We start from the raw sequence: 13617 nt of genomic DNA on the forward strand, positions 1-13617 counted from the left end.
TACCAAGCGACCCACCGGGAGGAATGAAAACTGAGAAAATACCGTCGCCGTGGTGGAATACTAACAGCCTCATCCTGACAGTGATCCGGGGATGCTGCAGCGGAGTTTGGGACTCTAGAGAGCATTCCAACTTTTTTTTTTTTATTTGTTTGGTCTCTGTGTCTTCCCCTCTCATCTTCCTCATCAGTGGGACTTCTATATTTTCGTGACTGATTTGCAGCGCTATACTTCACTTCTCCGCCATGGACCGGTCGACGTCTTTGGATATAGAGGCGCTCAAGGTAAGAGAGACGCTCGCAGCCGGGCGGCGCGCACTTGCTCCACGGTGGGGGGGGGGGGAGATGCGATCCTCCGCTGGCTGGGCTGGGTGGGTTGGGTTGGGTTGGGTGGATGACCTGGGTGGCCTGTTGGAGTGACTGGGTGTGATGTGTCGAAGTGCTGGGAGGATGAGAGGGGTTATCACTGGGTGGCAGGCTGGATTGATCCGCAGCAGAATAGCTGATGGTGAAAAGGGGTGAAATTGCTTTGCAGGTGGCTTAATGTGGCTTGATGGGGACACACACACACACACACTGGGTGAGCTGTTTTGGGCTAGTAGAGTGACCCCCCCCAATGGCTTGAGGATGCTGGGAGGGTGTAGCTGGATGTTAAACGTCTCGAGGTTTTAACATCACAATAAACGGATGTGGTTTGTCCCAGTCAGAGTATACCCACATCTGGATTGTTGCAGCACTATCTATCCGATGAGCTCCCTGCAGATCTGCCTGCTCCACCACACACATGCACAAACCCACACTCTCTCTATGTTGGTTTGGGAACCATAGAGAGAGAGAGAGAGAGAGAGAGAGAGAGAGAGAGAGAGAGAGAGAGAGAGAGAGAGAGAGCATGCCAGTCTCTGGAGCGTGGGATGAATTTCAATACGCCTTTCTTGCACAGAGTTGTTGCAGAGAGCTGTTGTGTGCGGCGGTGGGACGCTCGATAGACGGGACGGATTTTCCCGACGGGGCGGCATCTTTGGTTCTGGGTAAAAAAAAAAAAAAAAAAAAAAAAAAAAAAAATTTAAAAAAAAAAAAAAAAAGGAGTGAAGGAAGAGATCACGACATGCCTTAAAAAAAAAAAAAAAAAAAAAAAAAAAAAAAAAAAAAGTGTGTTCCTATAGCTGAGATAAGTAATTATTCGACATGTGTGCGCCTTCGTGCCTATGTGCCCACTCCTGAGTGGATCTGGGTCGCTGCTTATACAGCTCGTCTCCCTCTATCTGGGAGAGAGTTTTTGCCCCCCACCCCCACCTCTTAACCCCCCCCCATCACGTGGATGTCATATCAATGGGGGAGACGAGTGGGTAAATTGAGCACAGGTTTGTGATGCTCAGGTAACTTCGATTCCACCTTCATCTAGATTAGTCAAATGATGTTCAGGTAAAGGGTATAAGGGTGTGTGTGTGTGTGTGTGTGTGTGTGTGTGTGTGTGTGTGTGTGTGTGTGTGTGTGAATGGCATGGATTATCTTGCACAACCATTCTAAAATCTTGGAGGCGGTTGCACCAGGGGAGCATGCAACACCTGTTCCCCCTGTACCAATAGTTTTGAAATGTATGCTAATCATTCATTACCTCAACATTCATTCATCACACAAATTGTACTTGTAGATTAAAACATTAAAATGAAAATGCAAATAAATGGCCTGAACGTTTTTTGTGTTTATGTTCAGTCGTATTTGAGTGCACATTTATATTGACACTTGAGGCCCGAATGGTGGTAACATTTGATTGCGATAATGAAAAAGGTTTCAAGTAGCAAAATTATGGATGATTCAAGCTCATTGGGTGGAATAATGAACACGTATTGTAGAATTATTTGAGTGATGCCATTAGCGCTAATGAGCCGAGAGTATTTAACTATCACTACACACATTAATTGCCACATGCATGCTGTTAGAATGTCAAACTTTGATCAGGGGTACAAAGTAGACAGGAAATATGGATGGAAATGCCCATCTTCTATGTACCGCTGCTGTTACTGATAACCAGTGATTGTCCAAATCAGCAAATCAATGACATTCCCCAGAGATTTGACATTTCAAGTTGCATTATATGATCATATTACTGAGAAGGAGAGGGGGATACTGCGCTGATGCAGTGCTCCAAATTGACTTTGACTCCGCTGGCTGGCCGCGGTTTCCAAAGATGGAAATTGACATTCTGCTTAAAACAGGGGCCCTTAACTGTTAGCCAATGAGCTTGACCTGCAGAACTGTGGGAGTATTGATGTTTTTGTCTCATGTGTTAGATGTCTGGTTGTTTCAGATGTCATGCTTCAGTTGATTGAATTTATAATTGTAACATATTGTATGTGAGGGAGTAACATTCGCAGATATGAGAGCATATAAAGGGTAAATATCTTGTATTTAATTAAACATAAGTAATCGCCCATGACTAATATATATATCATGAGCTTCAAGTTGCAACCTCGAAAATATGTTTCGATTTCTCTATGGTGACAAGCGGTAATTGCAGGTCTTTTTTCGTCTCTCACTTCCAGAGATCCAAACAGTGTTTACTTGTGATTCTTCCCAGGAATGTCGCCATAGACATAAAGTTATTAAAACGGTAAATACAAGGGCTCTCAGTGGGCCATAGGCTCAATCACCATTGTGTTGACTAACAGAAATGTATTTAAGTGAAAGTCTTTGAGATTTTTACCTTTTAAATTTAGGCTTTATCTGAAAAGCTGAGTTATGCACCCTTTTGTCATCTTTGAAAGGTATTCATGCTTGTGTGGTGTAACTCAAAGAACCTTGGCAGGTTGAATATTTCAACAACAGTATGTCATGGTTTGAAAGGATGTAAAATTGCTTCTGTTTAATATGTAAGATGGGAAATGCCAAGCAAAACCTTAGAACTGATAGATCGTGATATGGTAAAGGTGCTAAACTCGATATTTAGATAATTAACGTATCAGCATGCAACTATTTGCTTTGTTAAGATGATGTGGAGTTATGTCTACCTGAGCAGAGAATGGAGTCACACTCCTTCTGTGTGTTGCAATCTCAGCTTGTTCTCTGTGCTTTGTTTACGTAGCCAGTTCGGGCGCGCATGCATGTGAGTCCCAATGTGTGCACCACACTGGCCTGCTATTGGCTGCTACGCTGCACTGCGCTCATGCGGCTGTTACAGCTGTAAACGGCGAAGCAAACAATATTGACGCTGTCACTTCTTTTTAATACATTAGTATTTAACATGATTGTTCTTGCTGTGGGTCCCGAGAGCCACCTTTTACCCCCCAAGTGACAGGATTGGGTGGTCAACAATCAAACCTCAAACTCACCAGTGTTCATCCATTTCCACCAGTCCATCTATCCATCTATCTGCTGGTGGTTTTTTTTCCAGAGCCTGTGGCATATATTTGGCAGAGCTGACAATCCCTGAGTCCTAGGGCATTGGTAGTTGGCAATCAAACATACACACACATACACACACACACACCACACTGTTTCCTGCAGTGTTCTCCTTTTGTAGTGAAGGCCACAAATGTGTGTGTGTGTTTGTTCATGTGGGTTTAGCTATGTTTATCCATGCTTGTGAGGGTCAATCTTTCACAACCGTACTCACATCACCATAGTTTTGAATTTATTTGGGAGTAAATTAAATCAATGCAGTGTCCTAGCGAGGATAGCAAAACTCTGGAAGAGAGTGGGTACAGGTTTTTCCGGCCAGCTGGCCTTTCAAACGTTGAAAGTAAACGGGAGACAAACACACAGCAATCCAATCTAATGAAAAGCCCAATTTGTTTGTATGTGTATGCGCCTAGAAGAGCAATCACCGCAAGTGAACAATGAACAAGGACAACATTGGGATTTTGGGAAGTCACTGCATTCTATCAAATATACAAGTGGTATGTGTGTGTTTGTGTGTGTCAGGATTTGACGAAAGGCCGATCTGCTTGTAAATCAGCGCAGGTTTCAATATCAATGGTGCAGTTTAAGTGCTATTGATCTTTAGTAATAGCTGCACCATAAATTATATGCAGTATAATAAAGGCAGTCGGATTGAATTTGACCCTCTAGATCCAAGGCTCTCAACTTGTTACAGGATCAGGTATTGGAAAAGCCAGGAGTGGTTTAATTTTGGTAGTGCTACATCAAAGGTATAATTTGACCCTGATGTAACAACAGAAGAAATCCATACTTAAGCATCATTGTGTCATAGCAGGAGAACAAACATTGTGTTTCTAACTGGTCTTTCTGACGGTCATCTCACAGCCTATTAAAGCCCTTTCATTATTTGTTCATTAAAGAATAAGAATAAGACCTCTAAATGATGGTTTGCTTGCTGACAATGTGGCTGCCAGTCTAGGCATATTCATCACCTACTTCCTCTTATTCACAAGCCAACTAGATTTTCAGAATAGTGCAGAACCTCCAATTGATGGTTAGTTACCTGCCAAAGTGGCTGGCAAAGTAAACCAACTTATGGAACAAGCCTCAGCCAGAATGAACCTGCATTTGCATGGTGGCTGCTTTCCCACCCTGTTTGCACTCTTTCACATAACCCCATTTGGTAACTGCCCAGTGCAGCCCCAGTTTTGCATTTTTGGCCACTGAGCAGCTCAATTGGAGCAATTGGGGGTTCAGCGCCTCTTCCAAGGGCACTTCAATAGTAGCTGCTGAGGGATGGGAGAACATTAGTCATTCATTTAAGCCAGCCAGCCCCAAAACCTGCCTCTCTAACCTTCAGGCAAGCACAATTCTTCATCCGCGTATTAGCATGCACCGGTTCAGCTAAACCATCTAACAAGCACAAGCATAAACCACGCATGAGCTCATGACTTAACGTGCTGCTGCTGCATGGTGAAATGCATTATATTTTTGGTGACAGTTATGTTTGTAGAAGCTTCCAGCGTGGCAGCCGCACAAATTGAAAAGTGGGCGAGCCAAACAGACTTCATTGCTGGAGCCTTCCCAAACATCTGCATGTGAGAAGCCATAGCAGATAGGCCATGAGGTGTTTAAGGTCACTCACATTAATAACAAAGCCTCCAGGGTGCCAAATGATTAATTTGTGTATTGATAGGCAGCGTGGGGGAATTTATCGACATGGACATTTTTCAACCTTTGGGCTGGGACCACATTTGGGATCACATACTATGCAAATCGACTGTAGAAAACTTTTAAGACGTATATATATTGATGTGTGTCTTTTTAAGTTATTGTTTAAAAATGAATACACTGAACAGGTTAGAAAACTATCAATATTTATTAATCATTTGGAGGTCCCTCAGCATGTATGCCATTCACAAACTTATGTCAACTTTAGAACTAAATATGCATTGCAGTGGTGATGAAAATATCAGGACTTAGTTAGAAAGTCCCCGAGATCATTATGTCATTCATTGACTTGTGCTGACGTGACATCTTTCCGGATCAATCTGATGATCAGTGTTATAAAGGCCACTGGCCAATATTTAAGTCCCAGCTATCTTTTCATTTCAGATGACAACATTATTGAAGCCCAGTTGCAATTGTGGCAGTGGAGCAAATCAAGTTTACTATAACTGTAACAACTGCATTCCCTTCATCACCCACGTATCCTCAATGATACAAACATATCATTAACATTCTACCCTTCCTTACATCAGCTTTCAACTAATACCTCCTCCATTTATCATAATAATTCAAATGTAAAGTCTTTGGGTTGCTGTTTTCTACATTAAAGCTCAAAGCTTAAAACTAAACATATTCCCAAGCAAGTAGTAGTAGTTACTGTCACTATTGGCTTTCTCATAGGCACTAGTGGCAGGCATCTGGAACTCTGAAAGCTGGTCCTTTGGTAGTTGTCATGCAGAATACATCCTTGTCCAGATCCCTAGACTAACAAATGTAAATCAAACATTCTAGGGGTTTTTACTATGATGAAGGAGCAGTGCGAGTAATCACTGAGAGTTTTTGATCTTGTTGATCACACCCCCTTGACAGCTGCAGAGTAGTCTGAAGTTGCTTTTGAAGTAAAGGACTGTCTTTACAGTCCTGAAACTTTTAGTTGAAGTGGACAGACAAAATGTCCTTATTGAAAAGGCAAGTTTGACTGGGGAGCCGTCCTTTCTCTAGGCTTTATTATGCTTTTCCTTTCTCTCTCAACCATTTGATTCACTCTATCTTGCACACATCAGTCCATTTCACAGGTAATTAGCCTTTTCTTGCGCATGAATATTCATGTTTGATAACAGTTTTGTAGTGTTTGCTGAGCAACGGAGTGAAGTAATTGACACTGTGGAACCCCTCTCCAGCGCGTTGCTTGCAAGTGTGTGTTTGTGTGTGTATGTTCCTCTCTGTCTGTGTGTGAGCTCCCCACCACTCCACATAATGAAGTGGCTGAGGGTAAACTCAATCAGCTCTGCATTTAAGAAAGATAAACCAATATTTGGGAAAGTGTTTGTGGGAGTTAGATGGGAAGTTTAAGGTTAGTATCTTCACTGCTTGTTCTCTGCAGAACTTTCTCTGTGACATATTTAGCTTCGCTTAGCACAAAGAGTAGAAACAGGGGGAAACCGCTAGCCTAGCTCCATCAAAAGACCCCCCCAACACAGTCATAGGTATGTGTTGTTTGTCCTTAATGGCCAGTATTATTGTGAGTGCATTGGATGTCTTTACTGACCAACAACTGATGTGCCTCATGACCTCAGAAGTCCAGTCCTGATTGTGAAGTTGCCAGTTTGGCTTTCACTTTCCCATCTCGGAATGAAACCTAGGTGATTCTCTAAGATGTATTTTTTGGATGGCTTTCTAACTTACAAGATACATCATGTAACAAGCTAATTTTGGACCTGTGCCTTTCCTCTTTTGGTGGAGGCTTGCTTATTCCCTGTTTCCAAACTGAGCTAAAGTGAAGTCTAAACATTGCCTGGACCTGCAGTAAACTAAAAGCATAAAGTCCATCTGTTCATCCAACTTTTGATAAGGCAGCAAACTGGCTTGTGACAGACACACATTCACACAGATACATGAACATCACACAAACGTCTTTTTCAGATATTTGACAAAAACTTACAATGTATAGCAATTCATTGTCAGACTGATGCATTACCTTTCTTCCATATATCTGCCGATATATTACAAACAATTAGTGCAAGCTGGCAAAGAGCACTTGCAATCATTTCTATTTGCATTTAGGACCTCTGCACCCAAGGTATTCATTTCGGTTATCTTGGCATTTTGACACTGATTGCATCAACCCGGGTCTTTGAAGAACTAGATAAGCATCAGCTAGTTAAGTATTTAAAACACCATTACAGGATGTATCATCCCACATCTCTGCATTTAGAGCTCTTCAAATTCAGATGGGCAGAATTTATTTGGTGAAATTTGGTGGTGACCGGCACAGAATGCAGATTCACAGCTAATTTGGTAGAATTGGTTATGGACCAAATCCTATGTGCGCAGGAAGGTGGAACATAAAACAGCAAGTGCAGGGGGAGGCCATGTTGAGAAACAGAAACCGTGCAGACCGCTAACCTTCATGCCATCTATTACCATGATTAGAATGACGTCCAAAAGACTTTGTGGGTCAAAACGAAGGTTAAGTAGCTGCGGGCTGAATAGGGCAAATTGAATTACAGTATATTCAAAATGTGCTGGCACTGCCATGCTGATGTTTCACAGAAACCAGTAAGTGCTGCCAGTTAGGCTGTGTGCTCTGCAAGTAAATGGGGTTGGAAGCTAAACAAACTTTGCCTGAATTTACACGTAGAGCACTGACTAAATTCAAGTTTACTCAAGCGTCCGGGATATTTCAGGGACATAGGCGGCACCCTCTGAGACGCAATTACCGATATAGAGGCCTTTATGCTAAATTATAGACAGGGAAGGTGTGTGTGGTGATGCACAGGCACTAGTATATGTGTACCTGGGGAAGTGAAGACAGAGTGGACTGCAGAGTTGTTTTGTAAGCGGAGAGAAAACATAATGGTGGTGAACTCGGCCCTGGGAAAGCTCCGGGGTCCACATCACTGTACAGTGGTAAGTTACACAGACACACTCTGCAGACCATCACTTAATGCTAATAATACCATGTGAGGAGAATTTCGTGTGTGGATGCATTAAAATTAAACCCCTTGCATCCACATACCGATGCAGAAACAAACACAAACACGTTTGTCCCAGGCGTATTTACTTTGCACCTTGGCCCCATGATCACCTCTCACGGCAGAACCCCCCCACACACACACACACACACACACAGTCCTAACAGTGACTGATGCTTCACCTCACAACCTGCCACTCAGCCTTTCCTCTGTAAGCCTCAGGGTGTGTGTGTGTGTGTGTGTGTGTGTGCCTGTGTGTGTTTCTATGTATGTGTGCCTCTTATTTCCCATGTTAGCCAACCTTGACTTGAGTAAATGCTTTGTCCGCTCTGACGTACTGTTGCAGTTACAAAGTCCCTCTTGCACTGCAGTCATTTTGACGCTTGGATGTGTGTGTGTGTGTGTGTGTGTGCCTGAGAGAGAGGCAAATGTGTGCGTTCCCACAGCTAATGTGTGAGTGTGACTCTGTGCATATACAGTAATTCAACTGCAAATCATATAGCACTACACTCTCTCTGCAGCACCTATTAGAGCCTATGTAATGCCTGCAGTCTTACAGTGTGTTCCTGTCCGGTTTTCACATGATGATTGTTCCGCTTGTTATCTGAACCATTGTCCTGTATTGACTTTCACTGCTGTCTCTCAGTATGCTAGAGTTTTTTCAGCACAGACAGTGTGTGTGTGTGTGTGTGTGTGTGTTTATGTGGGTGGGCTCAGCATCAGCCCTTTGAGTGGCATCTCGTTACTCCCTGTCCCAGCAGAAGCAAAATAGCTACAACTAGACTAATAATAAACTGGTTTACACACTTGGAGAGGATATGAATTTACTTTCATGGCCTGGGTGAAATGTTGGCTGTGGTGCAGACTGGAGGTGTGTGTTTTATTGCTTTAATGAACCAATTATTAAATCATTCATTTTATCTTGGCATTTGGAGGAAATATGCATTAAGTAAGCCTATGGTTACATCTGCAGCAGTATTTTCATATGCAATTACAGCCACCGTGCTCGCCTAAATCACTATGTAGCGATGCAGCAGAGAAGAGCTGAATGAATAAAAACTTGAGAATAAGAATGCAAGCTGTCACTCAGATCACCACAGTGAGCGAGCACTCCAAAAAGAGAAAAGCATGTCACAGCAACAATACATCTGTTACCTTAATACTTTGGTTGGGTGCACTTTACTGAGATTATGCAGCACTCCTGGGAAGTTCTTAAAAGTTATATACACCAATCTTCATTTGGAGTACCGTAAACACACACTGTTTGTCACTACTACCATCCCTTTATCAGGGTATTAATTAATGTATGTGCTTAATGTGGTAGATTGCATGAAACATTTGTACAGGCATAATATTAAACAACACTTTAGTTTAAGTTGTCGATGTTTCTTTACAGCGATGTAGGGCTGTACTGTACTGAGCTAAATGCTAAAACCAGCATGGCAACATGGGGTGAAATGTCATTAGTTTAGCAGGCATTTGGTCATGAACCAAGTGCTGGACAGTTTTGGCCTGATTATGTGTCAGGTGTAGTCAGGAGAATCACCAAAGTGATTACAATTCATCCTGAAAGTGACATTTAAGTTTATACCATGTTTTCATGGCAATTCTTCCAATAGTTGAGATATATAATTCAATAATGCAAATTTCAAAAAATGGTTGTGGTGCTAGAGTTGAAGTCGGGGGATCCCCAAAGTCATTATGATTGATCATTTCAGGACCATGAATGTCTGTTTAAAATGTTGGGCCAATCCATATAATACATGTTGAAATATTTCAGCAGTGGAACCATGGGGTCCATTAACTTTTGTACAAACTTTCATGTCAATCAGTCCAATAGTTGTTGAGACACTTCAGTCTGGACCAAAGTGGTGGACGGACCAACCCAACACTGCCCTTCCTAAAGCCATGCCGCTAGCCTGAACAAACCTTCACTTCATTACAATCAATATAGCTGCATGTGGTGATTTCTTACAGATGTGGTGATATTGATGAGCTGTTAAAGGTGATCTATACAAGATTGGGAACATTTCTGTTGCCTATCAACGGCTCTCAACATGGAACCGAAGGTTGGACGCTATGCTTCCATGATGATACGTCGTATGAGCGCAGTGCAGAGAGCTGTTTGGTGCTATATTAATGCTCTGAATCCCGTATATTGCACCTTGAAGCAATATAATATATATTGATCAAGGCTCATGGCAACTGTCATCCTTGATATGTCAAATTGGTTGAATGCTTGCAGCTGATTTAACAACAGTACAATCTATTGTTCTGATTTTGGTATTGACAGTCAAATGCTTAGGTCAGCTGGCCTGCCACTGACAGGCTGCATACATTTTTATGAATTCTGCAACTTCAAGCTATATTTATTGATTAACAGTCAATTAATACCTTCTGTGTGAAACTTCAGCTTACAATCAATTTCGTCTTCAGGAATTTTACATTTCAGGTATCATCCACACAGGCTTTTCCTCCTGCTTCCCCTTAAAGGTAATAATTTTGTCCCTGTCCATAAGATTGAAATGATTTGGCTCTATTTCATTTGCAGCCTAAATCCCTGCCACTGCCACAAGCCTGTTCCCTACTTATGTAATATGAGGCTTTAATATGAGGTGTATCTCACCATGAAGGGACATTTACATTTGTCGTTATGTGCACTGCCGCAGGCTATGTCCCCCTGTCCAGCAATGACAAGTTAATAGACTGCTTTGCCTCAGGGCTAAACAGGGACTTACATCCATTATTAATCTCAGTCATTTAACTCGCCCCAAATTGCCATGATCGTTGGGAGATTATTGCAATATGACTCAATTTGTCAACAACATTATAAATTGAATTATGCTACAATGACAAGGTAATCGTCAGTTGGTGATTATTACCTGCTATGATAGGTTAATGATCACCAGTTTTCTTGTCAGTACACAAATCAATGCCTCTTTGTTATCGCTTTATTGCGAACACAGGCAAATTAAGCAGTTTTTTAACATGGGTTTTGAATGAAAGTGAATGTTTTTAGCTGCAGGGGGCAGATTTGCCTTCATATTCATTAATGTGGGGTTGAGGTAGTGAATTATTTACTTTTAGGAGCTTTTTCTTTAACATTTAATAGTAATTTGCTTTCTCGTGTACAAAAAGCATTTATTTTACTAAAACTTGGCAAAGTGCTCTCGTAAAATCTATGTTTATCTTAATTCACAGCAGAGATGGTTCTTGTTGAACCATTTTCACTCCCTGTTCCCTCAACTTCCATTGCACACATGTGGCACTCCATTCCCCCGATAACATTTAGTTTGTCATATCCCTGCAGCAAAGCCGGCTATCATTTGCCCCCAGCATGGCTATCATTTAACAGAGACTGTGGAAGTGACACTGGAATGACAGGCTGGCATTCGTCTCTTCAGCCGCCATCTTGTCCTGTCCGTCACCTTCCGAACCACCGCCTCTGTGAACTCAGCTCTAGATCACAGTCAAAGGAAATTTTAGGGGGGGGGATTTTTTTTTTTGTTGCCTCGATGATAATTAACTATGTTCACTGTCAACAAGGAAGACAAGTCGATACAGTCTAGTCTAGATAGTTCAGACCAGTATGGTTTTAGAACAAACCTTCGCTGAAGCACAAATTAATCTAGATTCACTATTCTCTAGGCAAGTTCAAATTGAGCTTCACTCATGTAGTTTAGTTTACATATCTGTTAAGTCCAGTCCAGGCAAGGTTAGTTCAGGCCAAGCCATTTTAGGATGACGTAATAATCCGGGTCAGTTTAGTTTTAATGGTACTTCAGCTTTATTTGACTTTGAGCAATAAGTACTTTCAGTCAAGCATCGCATCACATGATCTCTTGAGAGCATACCTCTCCAGTGAGAGACAGGGGGATGACAGGATGTGAGTCCCTCTAAAACAAACATGTGCCCTATAGCTCACTCTGCATCACTGGTCCTTGTACTGTATATATGTCCCAGCAGTACAGCGTAGCATCTTTACATTATCCCCGCAGCAGCATGGTGCATTTATCTGCCTTCCTGTCCCTCAGCTCCCTGACAAGTAAAATCATCTCTTCTCCTGCTGTGACAGCACAACCCTGATGTCTGTCACTTCCACGGGCCAGGCTGGGCCACACAGACACTGAACATACACATACACATACACATACACATACACATACACATACACATACACATACAGCAGGAACAGGCAATCACATTACACACGCGCCGGCGTCCGCACACAGACACAAACACTTTTTTTGGTCAGAGGGGAGTCTCGCCCACTCAAGGGCAGTGCGGCGACACCTCATCATGAGCCAAATGAAGCAAGAGTGGCAAGGAGAGGAGGAGAGAAGAGGAGAGGAGAGATGGAGGGATGGATCGAGCGGAACGACGGAGCAATATGGAGGTGGATGAGTGGAGCTATATGCCAGCGAGGCGACCGGAGCCATGCGCCAGATTTCAGGGGCATGAAATAGGCTGGCGGGACGGACAGTGGGGGAGAGAGAAAGTGAGGGTGGGGAACTCGGAGGAGGAGGTGGAAGATGTATAGTCGCAAAAAATGAAGAATAAAATTTGTATTTATTTGTAAATTCTAGGCAATTAACAAGATGTTTTTCCTGAGTTTATTCTAAGAGCGTTGCATCTGATGCAAATTCAGGCCAAAGTATATAACACCAAAATGTATTCTGGGTAGTTTTAAGATAGGGAAATGGAGTAAGATGCCTCATGTGTCCCCTTCAGCAAACACTAACTGATCAAGTGATCAGTTTGTGTGACATTTCTTCAACCAGCAACCATTGTGTTAATAACGTGACACCGTCAGGGTTGCTGTCTATCTGGTTTAATCATCTGTCGTTTGTTTCTGTCTTTGCTTTTGCAGTAATTTCAGTAGATTTCATGCAGAGAAACTATAATTAACTTTAATCGAGAGAGCACGGCTGAAAAAAAAGGAAATAGTGGATACAATCATTTCATATGTGCAGTGAGCCTGACAGCCACACTGTGAGGAAACAGCAAGTAAGTACAAGATAGGTTTGTCTCTCCCCAGCTCACATTAACATACTTCCCACATCATGCTTTCCCCTTAAATTCACACTTCCTTTATAATGTTCCCATCCTGTAAAAGGTACTATAAACACATCTCATTCTGCTGGTGCATGTACTGATATCCTGGCAATCCATTTTGACAAGTCTGCTGCCTGATGCCTGTCTGTATTGGGATTTGATTGCATAGGGATTGATCATTTTCACACAGTCTATACGTGAAAGTGGTTTTTAATATGGCCAAATGCACCTGTGATTACTCCCAGATGTTGTCAGGATCTTCTATATATTTTAGATGCATATTCATAAGCATTCAAGGCAATAACACTGATGTAAGGTAATCTGAATACATAGGGGGACACAGAGGTGGAGGAACTGAAAATATCAATTGCCGCTTAAAGGAAAAAGTAATATTCTTAGAAATATGCAAAGTCAATGTGTTGGAGGAAACAAGCAGCATGGGACATGGTCCTTGTCAACGCATGTCCCCGTCATTTAGAAGTGAG

This window comes from Anoplopoma fimbria, chromosome 9 (assembly GCF_027596085.1).
Source record: "Anoplopoma fimbria isolate UVic2021 breed Golden Eagle Sablefish chromosome 9, Afim_UVic_2022, whole genome shotgun sequence".
NCBI classification, from domain to species: Eukaryota; Metazoa; Chordata; class Actinopteri; order Perciformes; family Anoplopomatidae; genus Anoplopoma; species Anoplopoma fimbria.